This window comes from Neophocaena asiaeorientalis, unplaced genomic scaffold (genome assembly GCF_003031525.2).
Source record: "Neophocaena asiaeorientalis asiaeorientalis breed wild unplaced genomic scaffold, Neophocaena_asiaeorientalis_V1.1 scaffold135, whole genome shotgun sequence".
Classification (NCBI taxonomy): Eukaryota; Metazoa; Chordata; class Mammalia; order Artiodactyla; family Phocoenidae; genus Neophocaena; species Neophocaena asiaeorientalis.
In genome coordinates this window covers 1203059-1221527 of record NW_020175190.1, presented here as the reverse complement: position 1 = coordinate 1221527, position 18469 = coordinate 1203059, and the positions used below count along the sequence as shown (strand labels likewise).

Here is an 18469-nt window from a genome sequence, read left to right as displayed (position 1 = left end):
GCCCTTGAGCAAAGGGCCAGGCCGTTTACCCATGGAATGCTGGGAGACCCACCTCAAGGCATGGAAGAGGTGATGTACTAGAGGCCAGACTGGGGGATTTCTTTGGACAGAATGATCAGTGTGCTGTGCATTCCCCTCTCACTGGTCCACTGGGTGGAAGAAAAGGAGTTGGGGAACAAAGGAGTTGCTGTCCTTCATCTCAAGCCAAGTGAGGGGCTTCTAAGGGTATGTCAGAAGCTTGGGGAATGTGAGGACTTGTATCTTAACCTAATCTGGTGGTTTAAAGGTGAACAACCACCATCAGCTGAAGAGAGGAGAATGTAATGGGAGCAAGCTGCAGCTCCACAAACAGCAGGACAAAGGTTCACGTGTTCCTGGAAGGAAAGATGTAGATTCCATGAGAAGGAGCTGATCTGGAGTCTTCTCGAAACAGAACATACTCAAGATGATTCCCCAACAGGGTGAAAGGATCCCAACAGCAAGGGTCTGTGTAGGGTGTTTGAAAGCCCAGGCCTGGAATCAGCTCATCGACAGCTGCCAGAGACAAGCATTGTGTACACTGGGGAGACTGCCATCTGAGGTCTAACTGGGAGGCTCTCCAGAAAACCCACAAAAGCACTTCATGAAAACCAGCATCCAGGGGGAACCGATAGATCACCACAGCTGTTCTGGCCATATGAACCGATGCCATTTCCCCTAATCCCCTCTGCCTTGGCTTAGACTCTAAGGGCTTAGACAAACCAGCAGTGAGTGAACAGAAGGATGGGCTGGGAACAAAGGAAGAAGACAAACAGGAACATTCTGCCTCCTCTGTAGGCTTCCAGGCCTAGGTCAGGACACTGCTGCAGGAAGAGAAAAGCTTTATATTAGATAAAAGTTTGAAGTTTTGATGGTTACCCTGGACCAGGCTGAAGTTATGTGATTATGAGGCAAGAGTGGACTTTTTAATGCCAAAACAAAGGGACTATGTATTCATTACCTAAGTGTGACTGGAAAAGTCATATTGCGATATTGCCCAATATATCCCAGTATTGAGACCTATCCAATATTTCATCTAGGGAGGGTTTAAACCAAGCAACAGTAGAAAAAGAAAAACGTTGCTGTTTCGTTGCATCTATCTAGTGACAGTTCATTCAATAAAAGCAGTTATAGTTCTTCTAGCTGAGGACATGAGGGAAGGAAAAGATTATTTTTTAACTTTTTATTGAAATATACTTACAGAAAGTGTACCTCTCATAAGTGTATAGCTTGATATACTTTCACAAGTTGAGCACATCCATGTACCCAGGACCCAGCTCAAGCTCTAATACCCCAGAAAAACCCCCTGGGATCCCTTTCAATCACTACTCCTCCCCCAGGGTAACCACTGTCCTGATTTCTAACAGCCTAGATGAGTTTTGGTTTTTTTGTACTTTAGGTAAATAGAATCATGCACTGTAAGGATGCTGTGTACTCTTTTGTGGCTTCTTTTGTCAACATTCTGTCTGTGGGATTCATCCACATTGTTCTCTGTTGTCATAGATCTTTTATTTTCATTGCTCTGTAGTATCCCTTTGTGTGACTATAACAGACTTTATTTATCCATATTTCTGCAAGTGGGCATCTAAATAGCATTGTTATAAATGTTCTAGTATGTCTTTATTTCTGGTTATACACCCAGAAGTGGAATTGCTGGTCCATAGACTATGCATATATTTAGCTTGAGTAGATGTTGAAAAAAATGGTTGTATCAATTTCCACTCACACCACTAGCACATATGAGTTCTATTACTCCACAATCACATCAACACTTGGAATTTTCCTACCTTTTTACTTTATCCATTCAGATGGGAGCAGTGGTATTTCATGGTGGTTTTAGTTTGCTTTTTCCTACAGACTAATAAAATTGAGCACTTTTTCATATGTTTATTGACCATTTTTCTACCCTCCTTTATGAGGTGACTGTTCAAGTTTTTGTCCTTTTTTCCCTAAATGGATTATTTCTCTTTTTTTTTTATTACTTTGTAGGAGTTCATTATAGAGGTTTGGTATGAGTCCTATGTCAGATATATGTATAGTGAATATCTTCTCTCAATCTGGGTTGCATTTTTACTCTTTTAAGATATTTTGATGAACAGATGTTATTAATTTTAACATAGCCCAATGTATAGTGTTGGGTACAGATCAGGGAAAAAAATTTTTTTCATGTATATCTCCAATTCACTCAACACTGTTTACGCAGAGAACTATGTTTTCCCTGCAGTATTGCGTTTGTTATATAAACTAGGTACAACATATGTGGACTCTATCTGTTCTGTTCTATTGGTCAGTTATCTATCCTTGTATCAATATCATACTGCTTTAGTTATTTACTATAGTTTTCTAATAGATAGTGATATCTGTTAATGGAATTGTTTTTCAAGACTTCCTTAGAAATTCTGAACTCTTTTAGAGACGTACTTTATTAGATTGAGGAAGTTCCCTTATAGTCCTACTTTTCTGAGACTCTTATCAAGAAAATATGGCGAGGTACTTCCCAGAACTTCCACCTCCAGTGTCCTTGTACACGTGGTGAGACACAGCCACCCCCCACCTCTTCAGGAGACCTTCCAACACTAACAGCCGTGTGGCTGACAGGGTCTTGGTGCTCTGGCTGGGTGTCAGGCCTGAACCTCTGAGGTAGGAGAGCCAAGTTCAGGACATTGGACCACCAGAGATCTCCCGGCCCCACGTAATATCAATTGATGAGAACTCTCCCAGAGATCTTAGTCTCAATGCTAAGACCCAGCTCCTCTCAACGACCAGCAAGCTCCAGTGCTGGACAACTGATGCCAAAAAACTAGCAAGACAGGAACACAACCCCACCCATTAGCAGAGAGGCTGCCTAAAATCATAAGTTCACAGACACCCAAAAACACACCACTGGATGCAGCCCTGCCTACCAGAAAGACAAGATCAAGCCTCATCCACCAGAACACAGGCACCAGTCCCCTCCACCAGGAAGCCTACATAACCCACTGAACCAACTTTAGCCACTGGGGACAGACACCAAAAACAACGGGAACTACAAACCTGCAGGCTGCGAAAAGGAGACCCCAAACACAGTAAGGTAAGCAAAATGAGAAGACAGAGAGATATGCAACAGATGAAGGAACAAAGTAAAAACCCACCAGACCAAACAAATGAAGAGGAAATAGGCAGTCTACCAGAAAAAGAATTCAGAGTAATGATAGTAAATATGATCCAAAATCTTGGAAATAGAATGAAGAAAATACAAGAAACGTTTAACAAGGACCTAGAAGAACTAAAGAGCAAACGAGCAATGATGAAGAACACAGTAGATGAAATAAAAAATTGTCTAGAAGGAATAAAAACCAGAATAACTGAAGAAGAAGAATGGATAAGTGACCTGGAAGATAAAATAGTGTAAATAACTACCACAGAGCAGAATAAAAAAAAAAATAAAGAAAAGAATTGAGGACAGCCTCAGAGACCTCTGGGACAGCATTAAACGCATCAACATTCAAATTATAGGGGTCCCAGAAGAAGAATAGAAAAAGAAAGGGACTGAGAAAAAATTTGAAGAGATTATAGTTGAAATTTTCCCTGATATGGGAAAGGAAATAGTCAATCAAGTCCAGGAAGTGCAGAGAGTCCCATACAGGATAAATCCAAGGAGAAACACGCCAGGACACATAATAATCAAACTATCAAAAATTAAATACAAAGAAAAAATATTAAAAACAGCAAGGGAAAAGCAACAAATAACATACAAGGGAATCCCCATAAGATTAAGTGCTGATCTTTCAGCAGAAACTCTGCAAGCCAGAAGGGAGTGGCAGGACATATTTAAAGTGATGAAAGGGCAAAACCTGCAACCAAGATTACTCTACCCAGCAAGGATCTCATTCAGATTTGATGGAAAAATTAAAACCTTTACAGACAAGCAAAAGCTAAGAGAATTCAGCATCACCAAACCAGCTTTACAACAAATGCTAAAGGAACTTCTCTAGGCAGGAAACATTAGAGAAGGGAAAGACCTACAATAACAAACCCAAAACAATTAAGAAAATGGTAACAGGAACATACATATCGATAATTACCTTAAATGTAAATGGATTAAATGCTCCAGCCAAAAGACATAGGCTGGCTGAATGGATACAAAAACAAGACCCATATATATACTGTCTACAAGAGACCCACTTCAGACCTAGGGACACATACAGATGGAAAGTGAAGGAATGGAAAAAGATATTCCATTCAAATGGAAATCAAAAGAAAGCTGCAGTAGCGATTCTCATATCAGACAAAATGGACTTTAAATAATGATGAAAAATCTGAAAGAGAAATTAAGGAAACACTCCCATTTACCATTGCAACAAAAAGAATAAAATAGGTAGGAATAAACCTACCTAGGAGGCAAAAGACCTGTATGCAGAAAACTATAAGACACTGATGAAAGAAATTAAAGATGATACAAACAGATTGAGTGATATATAGATAGCTAATGAGAAGCAGCTGCATAGCACAGGGAGATCAGCTCAGTGATTTATGTCCACCAAGAGGGGTGGGATAGGGAGGCTGGGAGGGAGATGCAAGGGGGAGGGAATATGGGGATATATGTATACATATAGCTGATTCACTTTGTTATACAGCAGAAAGTAACACAACATTGTAAAGCAATTGTACTCCAATAAAGTTGTTTAAAAAAAAGGGATGTATTTTTTCAAATGCTTTTTCTGCATCAAGAAAGATGATTATATTATTTTCATCTTTATTTAAGTAATATGGTAAATCAACATAACTCGTTTTTAAGTGTGAAACCAACCTTGCATTCCTTGGAATCAACCCCCTTGCTCATAATGTATTACCTTTTTTATATATTGCAAGAGTTCATTTGTTAATATCTTGTGAAGGATTTTTACATCTACTCTGCATGAAGGATATTAATTTTATTGTCTATTTTAGTACTCTCTTTGTCAGGTTTTGGGATTAGGATTTACTGGCCCCATAAAATAAGTTGGAAAAAGTTCTACCACTCTCTATTTTCAGGAGTAATTTGTGTGAAACTGATAATATTTATTCTTTAAATACACGACTGAGTTCATGCGTACAGCCACGTGGGCCAAAGTTTTCTCTGTAGGAATGTTTTTATTACATACTCATTTTCTAAATAGATGTAGGACCCTTCAGATTTTCTGTTTCTTCTTTTGTAAGTTTTGGTAAGTGGTGATTTTTGAGAAATTTGTCCATTTCTTAACAGTTGTTGAATTTATTAGCATACAATTCTTAATAGTATTCTCTTATTTCCTTTTAATGTCTGTAGGATCTCAAGTGATTCCATCTTTTTCATTCTTGATATTAATAATTTGTGTTTTTATTATTTTTTCTTTTGACTAGTATTGGTAGGATTTATTTATTTTGTTAATCTTTTCAAAATATTAACTATTGGCTCTGTTAATTATTTTATTGCTTGTCTATTTTCTCTTTTATTTTCATTCTTTTCTTTCTTCTGTGTACTTTGTGTTTAATTTGATGTTCTTTTTCTAACATTTATGTGAAAATCTTAGATCATTGCTTTTAAAACTGTCTTCTTTTTCAATATATTCAATTAAAGCTGTGAATGTTTCTCTAATCACTTATTTAGCTGTATCCCACAAATTTTTAAAGTAGTGTTCTTATTAGCATTTAGTCCAAGTAATTTCTATTTTCTTTGTGACTTTTTCTTGACCCATAATTTATTTAGAAATGTTTTACCCAATTTCTAAATATTTAGAATATTCTAGATATTTTTCATTATTAAATTCTGATTTCATTCTATTGTGGTCAGACAACATACTCTTTATGATATCTAACTTTTGAAATCTATTGAGTATTTTTTTTTACAGGTTAAAATATGGTCTGTCTTGGTAAATGTGCACTTGAAAAGAATGTATACACTGCAGATGCTCTGTATAGTGGTCAGTTAAGTCATGTTGGTTGTCTTACCATAGTCTGATTGATTTTTTCTACTACTTGTTTCATCAATTACTGAGAAGGGGGTATTAAAATCTTCAGCTATGATTATGATTTTTATCTATTTTTCTTTGTATTCTGACATATTTTGCTATTTATTTTTCCTCCTTTTCTATCTTCTTTTGGGTTGAATATCGTTATTTTATCTTATTTATTAGTTTTTTAGCTATAACTCTTCCTATGACCTTTTTATGTATAATGTACCTTACAACAGTATGAACTCATTCACTTCCTCTCCTGTGTAATTATTGCTTGTGCAATTATTGTTATATATTTTGCTTTTATATATTATAGACTTCCATAATACACTGTTATTATTTTTGCTTTAAAAGTTTAATCATCCTAAGAGAAATTAAGTGAAGAAAAAATAGTAATCTATATGTAGCCACATATTTACCATTTTGCTGTTCCAGAATCCTTCCTCTAGATCCAGATTTCCACCTGGTATCATTTCCTTTCAGACACAAGAATTTCTTTTAAGTTTTTTTTTTTTTTTTTTTGCAGTACACGGGCCTCTCACTGTTGTGGCCTCTCCCGTTGCAGAGCACAGGCTCTGGACGTGCAGGCTCAGCAGCCATGGCTCACGGGCCCAGCCGCTCCGCGACATGTGGGATTTTCCCGGACCGGGGCACGAACCCATGTCCCCTGCATCGGCAGATGGACTCTCAACAACTGCGTCACCAGGGAAGCCCCTCACCATTCTTTTATCTGAAAAATCTCTATTCTTCTTCATTGTTGAAAGATATTTTTACTGGATATAGAATGCTAAGTTGATAGTTTTTCATTTCAACACTTTAAAGATGTCATTCTATTTTGTTTAACTCCATTATTTTCTGATAAAAAATAAGATATTCTTATATATTTTCTCTGTTTTAAAAGTTTACTTTTTATCGTTGGGTCTTAGCAGTTGGACTGTCATTTGCTTAGATGTGGTGTTCTTTGTATTTATCCTTTTAGGAGTTCTCTGAGCTATTTGGATTTGTGGGTTGATGTATTTCCACTAAGCTAAGGAAATGTTTTATCTTATTTCTTAAGAAGAAAATTTCTACCCCATACTCTCTCCTTTTTTTCTGGCACTCCAATTACCCATGTGTCAATCAGGTTGTTGTCCCACAAGTCACTGCAGTTTGGCTAATTTTTTCAATTACTTTCTCTCTATTCTTCAGTTTGTATAATTTCTGTTCTCTTGTCTTTAAATTGATTTGTCCATTTTTCTGCAGTATCCAGTCTGTTAAATTCTATTGATTAATTTTTTTCTTTTTCTTTTTTTTGTTTTTGGCTGTGTTGGGTCTTCGTTGCTGCCCATGGGCTTTCTCTAGTTGCAGCAAGTTGGGGCTACTCTTCATTGCAGTGTGCAGGCTTCTCATTGCAGTGGCTTCTCTTGTTGTGGAGCACAGGTTATAGGTGTGCAGACTTTAGTAGTTGCAGCATGCAGGCTTATTAGTTGCAACATGCAGGCCCTAGAGCACATGGGCTTCAGTAGTTGTGACGTGCAGGCTCAGTAGTTGTGGCACACGGGCTTAGTTGCTCCGCAGCATGTGGGATCTTCCCAGACCAGGGATCGAACCTGTGTCCCCTGCATTGGCAGATGGATTCTTAACCACTGCACCACCAGGGAAGTCCTAATGTTTTCTTTTTTGATATTGTATTTTTTCAGCTCTAGAATTTCAAGTTGATTCTTTTATAATTTTCATTTAGTTTTTGGGATTCCCTGTCTTTCACCCATTTTGCTCATTTTTTTTTTTGGCTGCATTGGATCTTCATTGCTGCACACAGGCTTTCTCTATTTGAGGCTAGCTGGGGTTATTCTTCATTGCAGCCTGCAGGCTTCTCATTGTGGTGGCTTCTCTTGTTGTGGAATATAGGCTCTAGGCTCACGGGCTTCCGTAGTTGCAGCACACGGGCCCTAGAGCACATGGGCTTCACTAGTTGCAGCATGTGAGCTCAGTAGTTGTGGCACACAGGCTTAGTTGCTCCGCAGCATGTGGGATCTTCCTGGACCAGGGATCGAACCCATGTCCCCTGTATTGGCAGGCAGATTCTTAACCACTGCACCACCAGGGAAGTCCAGCTCCTCTTTTCTTTTTAATCCATTAACATATTTATAAAAGCTGTTTTTAAATTCCTTTAACATATTTATAAAAGCTGTTTTTAAATTCCTGTCTCAATGCTAACATAAAAGTCATCTATGGATTTGCTTCTCTTGACTGTGTTTTCTCTTTGATTGATTGCTTATATGTTCCTGTTTCTCCAAATTTCTAGTAATACCTTATTTTATCCTGGACAGTATGGATGAAACATTATAGAGATACTGTATTTTTGAAATAAAGTTGAATTTTTACTAACAGAGAGTTAAGCTATTGGTGGATCACATTAATTTTTTTTTCAGTTTTATTGAGAAACAATTGGCATACATCACCAGATAAGTTTAAGGCATACAGCATGATAGTTTGATTTACATATATTATGAAATGATTATCACAATAGGTTAAGGTAGAATCCATTATCTCATATAGATATAATATAAAGAAAAGAAGAAAGGGGAAAAGGAGGGGGGAAATTCTCCTTGTGATGAGAACTCTTAGGATTTACACTTAACAACTTTCCTGTGTATCAAACAGTGTTAAATATAGTCATCATGTTCTACATTATGCCTCTAGTACTTATTTGTCTTTTTAGTGGAAATTTGTACCTTTTGATGACCTTGCTCCAATTCTCCCTCCTCCCACTCTCAGCCTCTAGTAACCACACATATGAATCATGTTAATCATAAGTGGAAGCTTGTTTTGGATTTATTTTCATTTTGCATTTAGTTCTAGACTGGAGCCCTTAGTCCTGGGCTTACTTATAAGGTATGGCTTTTCTGAGGTTTTAGTGAAAAGTCTGAGATGTTCACCAAACCCTTCTAACTTGACAGATTTTGAATTTTGAACTCTTTCTCCCCAGCTCCATGCAGCTATTAAAATTTCTTCCTCCTAGTCACTTTTTGCTGGCCTTCTTGTGTTCTCACTTTGTGAGTTTTTACTTTTGCAGCCACTAAAGGATTTTAGGAAATTTTGAATGCAAAATTTGAGGGGTAGTGCACAACCATTAATATAAAAATTTTGTACCTCATCATTCAGGATAGGCTAAGTTATTCTGTAATAAAAAGCAGAAAATCTCAGTTTTCAGCAGCTTAAAAGCAACAAGAGTTATAGCTTGCCTTGAACTAACACTCCAAGTAATAACAATTATGAATTCTACACTCTGGGTTTTATTTTTATTTTATTTATTTATTTTTTTGCAGTACATGGTCCTCTCACTGTTGTGGCCTCCCCCGTTGCGGAGCACAGGCTCCAGACGTGCAGACTCAGCGGCCATGGCTCACGGGTCTAGCCGCTCCGCGGCATGTGGGATCTTCCCGGACCAGGGCACGAACCCATGTCCCCTGCATCGGCAGGCAGACTCTCAATCACTGCGCCACCAGGGAAGCCCCTGGGTTTTATTTTAATGGTTATTTGAAAAATTACGGCTATCATACCAATCCCTTGACTTTAATCATATTATTACTTAAGTCAAGTTAATTAAAATAAACTTAGTCAATTTAAACAAAAATATGAAGAAAATAAAGTTGATGCCTGGAGATGGACAAAAATTTTGAAAGTGGTATCTAAGTCACTGATGTATGTCAAATAACGGTATAAAATATTCTCCTAAATCCAAAGCAAATTTAGATTAAGAAAAATAGTTTGAGATGGTTACTTGAACAATAAATATTAATTAAAGTAATATGATGCTTTCTATGGAAATTGACTATATTTTTGGTGCTACATCACTAAGGAGGTATAGTCTTATAGAAATATTGGGTACATTCATAAATATTGAAAAATAAATATAACAGTAAATATTTAAACTCTTGTAACTTGATGCTTTACTAATACTACCATTAACTTTTCCATGACTTTAGGTAGATTTTGGATGAGGTAATGAGCTCTCTACTTTGGATTTCTTAGTGTCTAGTTTAAAGTTTGTACAATAAGCCATTATCGTACTACATTTTGAGATTTGCCAAAGATGAGTAAAAATAATTAGGGTTCCTCAGCCAGCTTATATAATTTTGACTTTGGCCATGAATATTTTACTCCTTTTCAGCTCCTCTTTCTGCTGTTTCTTAAATGGCATCCCGTGCAAGATTGTTGAAAGATGGCAGAGATCAACATGCCACTATTGTTTAAATGCAAGTCCATGACAGCCTGAATCTAAAATGAATGCTCAAGTCAAGTGTTAATGAATCAGTACATTCATAATTGGAAAATAAGCCTTTTTCTCCCTCTCCCTGACTTGGTAATACCTCTCATTATCTGGTGGTACTGAGAATGCCTGTGATAGGCATCTGAAGGCAAAGTTGGATGAAGAGCTATCCTAACCCCATTGATAGCAGAAGAAAAGGGAAAGAAGCTGGGATTTCCCCACCCACTGTTTATAGTCTTTTAATTAAGCTAAGACTTTGTTGTGTCATTTACAACTAGGAGAACTGCACAGGCAGCTGCGTTTTACATACTGAGTGGGTATAAATAGACGAATTAATATAGAAAAGATGAAAAAAAATGTGGATAATCGGTATCTGTTACCTCCTGAACACGATCATGCTTTTATTTTTAAAAGCCAGTCTGGGGCTTCCCTGGTGGCGCAGTGGTTGAGAGTCCGCCTGCCAGTGCTAGGGGACACGGGTTTGTGCCCCGTCAGTGAGAGGCCTAAGTACCAGGAAAAAAAAAAAAAAAAAAAAGCCAGTCTGTGTACCTGCTATTTATTTATTTATTTTATTTTTGGCTGCATTGGATCTTTGTTGCTGCATTCAGGCTTTCTCTAGTTGTGGCGAGAGAGGGCTACTCTTCCTTGCGGTGCACAGGCTTCTCATTGTGGTGGATTCTCTTGTTGCAGAGCATGGGCTCTAGGTGCGTGGGCTTCAGTAGTTGTGGCCAATGGGCTAAGTAGTTGTGGCTTGTCAGCTCTAGAGCTCAGACTCAGTAGTTGTGGCACACAGGCTTATTTGCTCCGCAGCATGTAGGATCTTCCTGGACCAGGGCTCGAACCCATGTCCCTTGCATTGGCAGGCAGATTCTTAACCACTGCCCCACCAAGGAAGTCCCTGATCCTGCTTTTTTAAAACTGGATTTTCTAAACTAGAAAGATTAGATCCAGAATTCCGAACCTGTGGACATGAGATGAACTCCCTTTAATTCTCACCTAAAACTCTCTAAGCCGATTTCATAACTGTACATTAATTGTATGACTTTTTATTTAAGGTCTCTCTTTTCCTAGATAGCTACAATATTATATTAATTTCAGGTGTACAACATAGTGATTTACAATTTTATCGATTATACTCCATTTAAAGTTATTATAAAATGTTGGCTATGTTTCTTCTGCTGTACAATATATCCTTGTAGCTTATTTATTTTATATATAGTAGTTTGTACCTCTTAATCTCCTATCTCCATCTTTCCCCCACCTTCCTTCTCCCCACTGGTAACCACTAGATTGTTCTCTATATCTGTGAAACTGCTTCTGTATTTTTATATTCGTTTGCTTTATTTTTTAGATTTCACATATAAGTGATAACATATAATAGTTGTCTTTCTCTGTCTGACTTAGTTCACTAAGCATAATACCCTCCAGGATCAACCACATTGCTGCAAATAGCAAAATTTCATTCTTTTTTATGGCTGAGTAGTATTCCACTGTATATATATACCACTTCTTCTTTATCCATTCATCTTCTGATGGACACTTCCATACCTTGGCTATTGTAAATAATGCTGCTATAAATATCAGGGTGCTTGTATATTTTTTGAATGAGTATTTTCAGTTTTTTCAAATACATACCCAGGAGTGGAATTGCAGATAGTTCTATTTTTAGTTTTTTGAGGAAATTTCATACTGTTTTCCGTAGTGGCTGCAAAAATTTACATTCCCACCAACAGTGTGCAAGTGTTCCCTTTTCTCCACATCCACACCAGCATTTGTTATCTGTGGTCATTTTGATGATGGACAGTCTGACAGGTGTGAGGTGATTTTGTGGTTTTGATTTACATTTCTCTGATGATTAGCAATGTTGAATATATTTTCATGGACCTGTTGGCCATCTGTATGTCTTCTTCGAAAAAATGTCTATTCAGCATATGGGAACATATGTATATGTATAGCTGATTCACTTTGTTATAAAGCAGAAACTAACACACCATTGTAAAGCAATTATACCCCAATAAAGATGTTTAAAAAAAAAATGTCTATTCAGGTCTCTTGCCGATTTTTTAATCAGGTTGTATATTTTTTTGATACTGAATTGTATGAGGTGTTTGTAGATTTTGGATATTAACCCCTTATTGGTCATATCATTTGCGAATATGTTCTCCCATTCAGTAGGTTGTTTTTTTGTTTTGCCAATGGTTTCCTTCGCTATGCAAAAGCTTTTAAGTTTAATTAGGTCCCATTTGTTTATTTTTACTTTTGTTCCCTTTGCCATAGGAGACAGATACAAAAAATATTGCTACAATTTATGTCAAAGAGTGCTCTGCCTATGTTTTCTTCTAGAATTTTTATGACTTACATTTAAGCAATTAATCCATTTTGAGTTTACTTTTGTAATGGTGTGATTTTATTGATGGTAAGCCATTAATCCATTTTGAGTTTATTTTTGTAATGGTGTGAGAAAGCAGTACAGTTTGATTCTTTTGCATGTAGCTGTCCAGTTTTCCCAACACCGTTTGTCGAAGAGGCTTTTTTGCCTTTGTATATTCTTGCCTCCTTTGTAATAAATTGACCACATAAGTGTGAGTTCGTTTCTGGACTCTCTATTCCATTGATCTATATATCTCTTTTTGTGCCAGTACCATACTGTTTTGATTACTGCAGCTTTGTAGTATAGTATGAAGTCATGGAGCATGATACCTCCAGCTCTGTTATTCTTTCACAAGATTGTTTTAGCTATTCAGGGTCTTCTGTGTTTTGATACAAATTTAAAAATTATTTGTTCTGGTTCTGTGGAAAATGCCATTAGTATTTTGATAGGCATTGCATTGAACCTTTAGGTTGCGTTCAGTGGTATTGTGGTCACTTTAACAATATCAGTTCTTCCAAACCATGAACATGGTATATCTTTCCATCTGTTTGTGTTGTCTTCGATGTCTTTCATCAGTGTCTTATAGTTTTCCAAGTACAGATCTTTAACTACCTATGTTAGATTTATTCCTAGGTATTTTATTCTTTTTGATATGATTGCAAATAGGATTGTTTCCTTAATTTCTCTTTCTGATACGTTGTTGTTGAAGTAGTGCAGAAGATTTCTGTATATTAATTTTGTATCCTGCAACTTCACTAAATTCATTGATGAGCTCTAGTAGTTTTTTGGTGGCATCTTTATATTTTCTGTGTATAGTATTGTCATCAGCAAACAGTGACAGTTTAACTTCTTCCTTTCCAATTTGGATTCTTTTTACTTATTTTTCTTGCCAGATTGCAGTGGCTAGCACTTCTAATAATATGTTGAGTAAAAGTGGCAAGAGTAGGCATCCTTGTCTTATTCCTGAACTTAGAGGAAATTCTTTCAGCTTTTCACCATTGAGTATGATGTTAGCTGTGTGCCTAAAGGCTCACATGCCTTTATTATTTTGAAGTATGTTCCTTTTATACCCACTTTCTGGAGACTTTTTAGAAAGTATGTTGACATACTTTTTAAGTATGTCATACTTTATAAGCATGTTTATCAACATAAATTAATGTTGAATTTTGTCAAAAGCTTTTTCTGCTCTATTGAGAAGATCATATGATTTTTTAAACATCTTTATTGGAGTATAATTGCTTTACAGTGCTGTGTTAGTTTCTTCTGTATAAAAAAGTGAATCAGCTATATGTATATGTATATCCCCATATCCCCTCCCTCTTGCATTTCCCTCCCACCCTCCTTATCCCACCCCTTTAGTTGGTCACAAAGCACCAAGCTGATCTCCCTGTGCCATGAAGCTGCTTCCCACTAGCTATCTATTTTACGTTTGGTAGTGTATGTATGTCAGTTTTACTCTCTCATTTCATCCCAGCTTATCCTTCCCCCTCCCTGTGTCCTCAAGTCCATTCTCTACATCTGTGTCTTTATTCTTGTCCTGCCCCTAGGTTCTTCAGAAGCATTTTTTTTACATTCCATATATATGGGTTAGCATATTAGTTTTTCTCTTTCTGACTTACTTCATTCTGTATGACAGACTCTAGGTCCATCCACCTCACTACAAATAACTCAATTTCGTTCCTTTTTATGGCTGAGTAATATTCCATTGTATATATGTGCCACATCTTCTTTATCCATTCTCTGTTGATGAACAATTAGGTTGCTTCCACGTCCTGGCTATTGTAAATAGTGCTGCAATGAACATTGTGGTACATGACTCTTTTTGAATTATGGTTTTCTCACGGTATGTGCCCAGTAGTGGGATTTCTGGGTCGTATGGTAGTTCTATTTTTAGTTTTTTAAGGAACCTCCATACAGGCCAATATCTCTGATGAACATAGCTGCAAAAATCCTCAACAAAATAGTAGCAAACAGAATCCAACAGCACATTAAAAGGATCATACACCGTGATCAAGTTGGGTTTATCCCAGGAATGCAAGTATTCTTCAATATACACAAATCAAACAATGTGATACACCATATTAACAAACTGAAGGATAAAAACCATGATAATCTCAACTGATGCAGAAAAAGCTTTTGACAATATTCAACACCCATTTATGATAAAAACCCTCCAGAACATAGGCATAGAGGCAACTTACCTCAACATAATAAAGGCCATATATGACAAACCCACAGCCAACATCATTCTCAATGGTGAAAAACTGAAACCATTTCCTCTAAGGCCAGGAACAAAACAAGGTTGCCCACTCTCACCACTATTATTCAACATAGTTTTGGAAGTTTTAGCCACAGCAATCAGAGAAGAAAAAGAAATAAAAAGAATCCAAATGGTAAAAGAGGAAGTAAAACTGTCACTCTTTGCAGATGACATGATACTATACACCGAGAATCCTAAAGATGCCTCCAGAAAACTACTAGAGCTAATCAATGAATTCGGTAGAGTAGCAGGATACAAAATTAATGCACAGAAATTTCTTGCATTCCTATACGCTAATGATGAAAAATCTGAAAGAGAAATTAAGGAAACACTCTCATTTACCATTGTAAAAAAAGAATAAAGTACCTAGGAATAAACCTACCTAAGGAGACAAAAGACCTGTATGCAGAAAACTGTAAGACACTGATAAAAGAAATTAAAGATGATACAAACAGATGGAGAGATATACCATGTTCTTGGATTGGAAGAATCAACATTGTGAAAATGACTCTACTACCCAAAGCAAACTACAGATTCAATGCAATCCCTATCAAACTACCACTGGCACTTTTCACAGAACTAGGAACAAAAAATTTCACAATTTGTATGGAAACACAAAAAAACCCATATAATCAAAGCAATCTTGAGAAGGAAAAACAGAGGTGGAGGAATCAGACTCCCTGACTTCAGACTATACTACAAAGCTACAGTAATCAAGACAGTATGGTACTGGCACAAAAACAGAAATATAGATCAATGGAACAGGATAGAAAGCCCAGAGATAGACCCACGCACATTTGGTCACCTTATCTTTGATAAAGGAGGCAAGAGTACATAATGGAGAAAAGACAGCCTCTTCAATAAGTGGTGCTGGGAAAACTAGACAGCTACATGTAAAAGAATGAAATTAGAACACTCCCTAACACCATACACAAAAATAAACTCAAAATGGATTAACGATCTAAATGTAAGGCCAGACACTATCAAACTCTTAGAGGAAAACATAGGCAGAACACTCTATGACATAAATCACAGCAAGATCCTTTTTGACCTACCCCCTAAAGAAATGGAAATAAAAACAAAATAAACAAATGGGACCTAATGAAACTTAAAAGCATTTGCACAGCAAAGGAAATCATAAAATAGATGAAAAGACAACCCTCAAAATGAGAGAAAATATTTGCAAATGAAGCAACTGACAAAGGATTAATCTCCAAAATATACAAGCAGCTCATGCAGCTCAATATCAGAAAAATAAACAAACCAATCCAAAAATGGCAAAAGGCCTAAGCAGACATTTCTCCAAAGAAGATATACAGATATCCAACAAACACATGAAAAGATGCTCAATATCACTAATCATTAGAGAAATGCAAATCAAAACTACAATGAGGTATCACCTCACACCAGTCAGAATGGCCATCATCAAAAAATCTACAAACAATAAATGCTGGAGAGGGTGTGGGGAAAAGGGAAACTGCTTGTACTGTTTATGGGAATGTAAATTGATACAGCGACTATGGAGATCATATGATTTTTATTCTTCAAATTGTTAATGTAATGTATCACACTGATTGGTTTGCAGATATTGAACCAGCCTTGCATCCCTGGGACAAATCCCACTTGATCATGGTGTATGATCCTTTTAATGTATTGTTAGATTCAGTTTGCTAATATTTTTTGAGGATTTTTGCATATATGTTTGTCAGGGACCCTGGTCTATAATTTTCTTTTTTGTGATGATATTTTTGTTTAGTTTTGGTATGAGGGTGACGCTGGCCTTGTAGAATGAGTTTGGAAGTGCTTCTTACTCTGCAATTTTTTGAAATAGTTTGAAAAGGATAGGTGTTAACTCTTCTTTAAATGTTTTGTAGAATTCACCTGTGAAACCATCTGGTGCTGGACCTTTGTTTTTGTGAACTTTTTAAAATTACTGATTCAATTTCATTACTGGTAATTGGTCTGTTCATATTTTCTATTTAAACCTGGTTCAGTCATGGGAGACTGTAGATTTCTCAGAATTTGCCCATTTTTTCTGAATTGTCCATTTTGGTGGCATATAGTTGTTTGTAGTACTCTCTTGAGTCTTTGTATTTCTGTGATGTCAATTGCAAATTTTCCTTTTTCATTTCTGATTTTATTGATTTGAGTCATCACTCTATTTTTCTTGGTGAGTCTGGTTAAAGCCTTATCAATTTTATTTATCTTTTCAAAGAACGAACTCTTAGTTACATTGATCTTTTCTTTTCTTTTCTTTTTAGTCTCTATTTCATTCATGTTTGCTCTGATCTTTATGATCTCATTTCTTCTACTACTACCTCTGATCTTTAAGATCTCTTTTCATTTATTTTTGCTCTGATCTTTATGATCTCTTTTCTTCTGCTTCTTCTGGGGTTTTGTTTGTTCTTCTTTTTCTAATTCTTTTAGGTGTAAGGTTTGAAATTTTGAGATTTTTTTTGTTTCCAGAGGTAGACTTTATCACTCTAAATTTCCCTCTTAGAACTGATTTTGCTACATCCCATAGATTTTTTTTTTCATGAAGCTGTTTATTCCTGTTATTAACCCTTAGACTCAAGTAATCCTGGTTATTCTGCAAAAAACACCTTATTGTAGGAATCATTACATCTTCCCTTTCAATAATCACCTCTCCATGAAGCACTTTTCTTCTCTGATGTAACATATGAAAGTAGATTGTGGTAACAATGGTATATATGAGGCCATGGTTATAAGAAGGAAATAATAGTAGTCAAAAGAAGCATTGTATTTATTCGGAAGTCTTATTGAGAACATTCCTTTTTTCTTCACATATGGTAAGGCAGCATATATCGTAAGAAGTTCACCAGCAACTCTGACAGGATATAAATGATAAAAAAATTATATTAGTTTTATACTGTGAGTAAAGAGCCACACCATAAAGATTCTTGAACTCACTTGGACCCCAGCCACAAGCACAGAAGTAGGTACAATTCCGCAAGCAAGGCAAATGTCTGGAAAAATTTAAGTGTCTTCTAAATACTTTTATATAAACCTTTGTGTATTCCTTTTTCCATATAAAAATGTACCAGCCAGTACATTTTTAACTACAGTACATGTAGTAGCCAGTACCAGCCACCCTGCTCTCGTGGTGATGTTGTAGAAGGTGAGCCAGGCGGTGGCCAACAAGCCCAGGCACCTCCTCTTGCCCACGGCCTCTGAGGTGCTGCCATTGGTGCTGTCCTCCTCACCAGACGCCATGGTGGCCACACAGCCAGGGGACGTGGATGAGAGGAGCAGGGGAGTGGGAGGGGGCCCAGCTGAGCACACCGCTGAAGCGTCACCACCCGCTGCCACTGTATCCATCAGGCGCCCCATGTGCCACACACAGGGAGCTCAGCACTGCCAGCCCAGCCACCCACCGGGGGAGGAGCGGGCACCCCCAGCCCCCATAGATTTTGAATTATTGTGTTTTCATGTTCATTTGTTTCCAGATAATTTTTATTTCTTCAGTGATCCATAGGTTGTTTAGTAGCATATTTATTAGCCTCCATGTGTTTGTGTATTTTGCAGTATTTATTTCTATAGTTGATTTCTAGTCTCATAGCATTGTGGTCAGAAATAATGGTTGATATGATTTC

The 18469-nt window shown here is 36.9% G+C and overlaps 1 pseudogene; it reads right to left on the bottom strand.

Moving 5' to 3' along the window:
* Positions 1-364: 364 nt before the first annotated feature.
* On the bottom strand, positions 365-18206 carry LOC112412956 (very-long-chain (3R)-3-hydroxyacyl-CoA dehydratase 1 pseudogene; annotated as a pseudogene).
* Between the last annotated feature and the right edge of the window lie 263 nt (positions 18207-18469).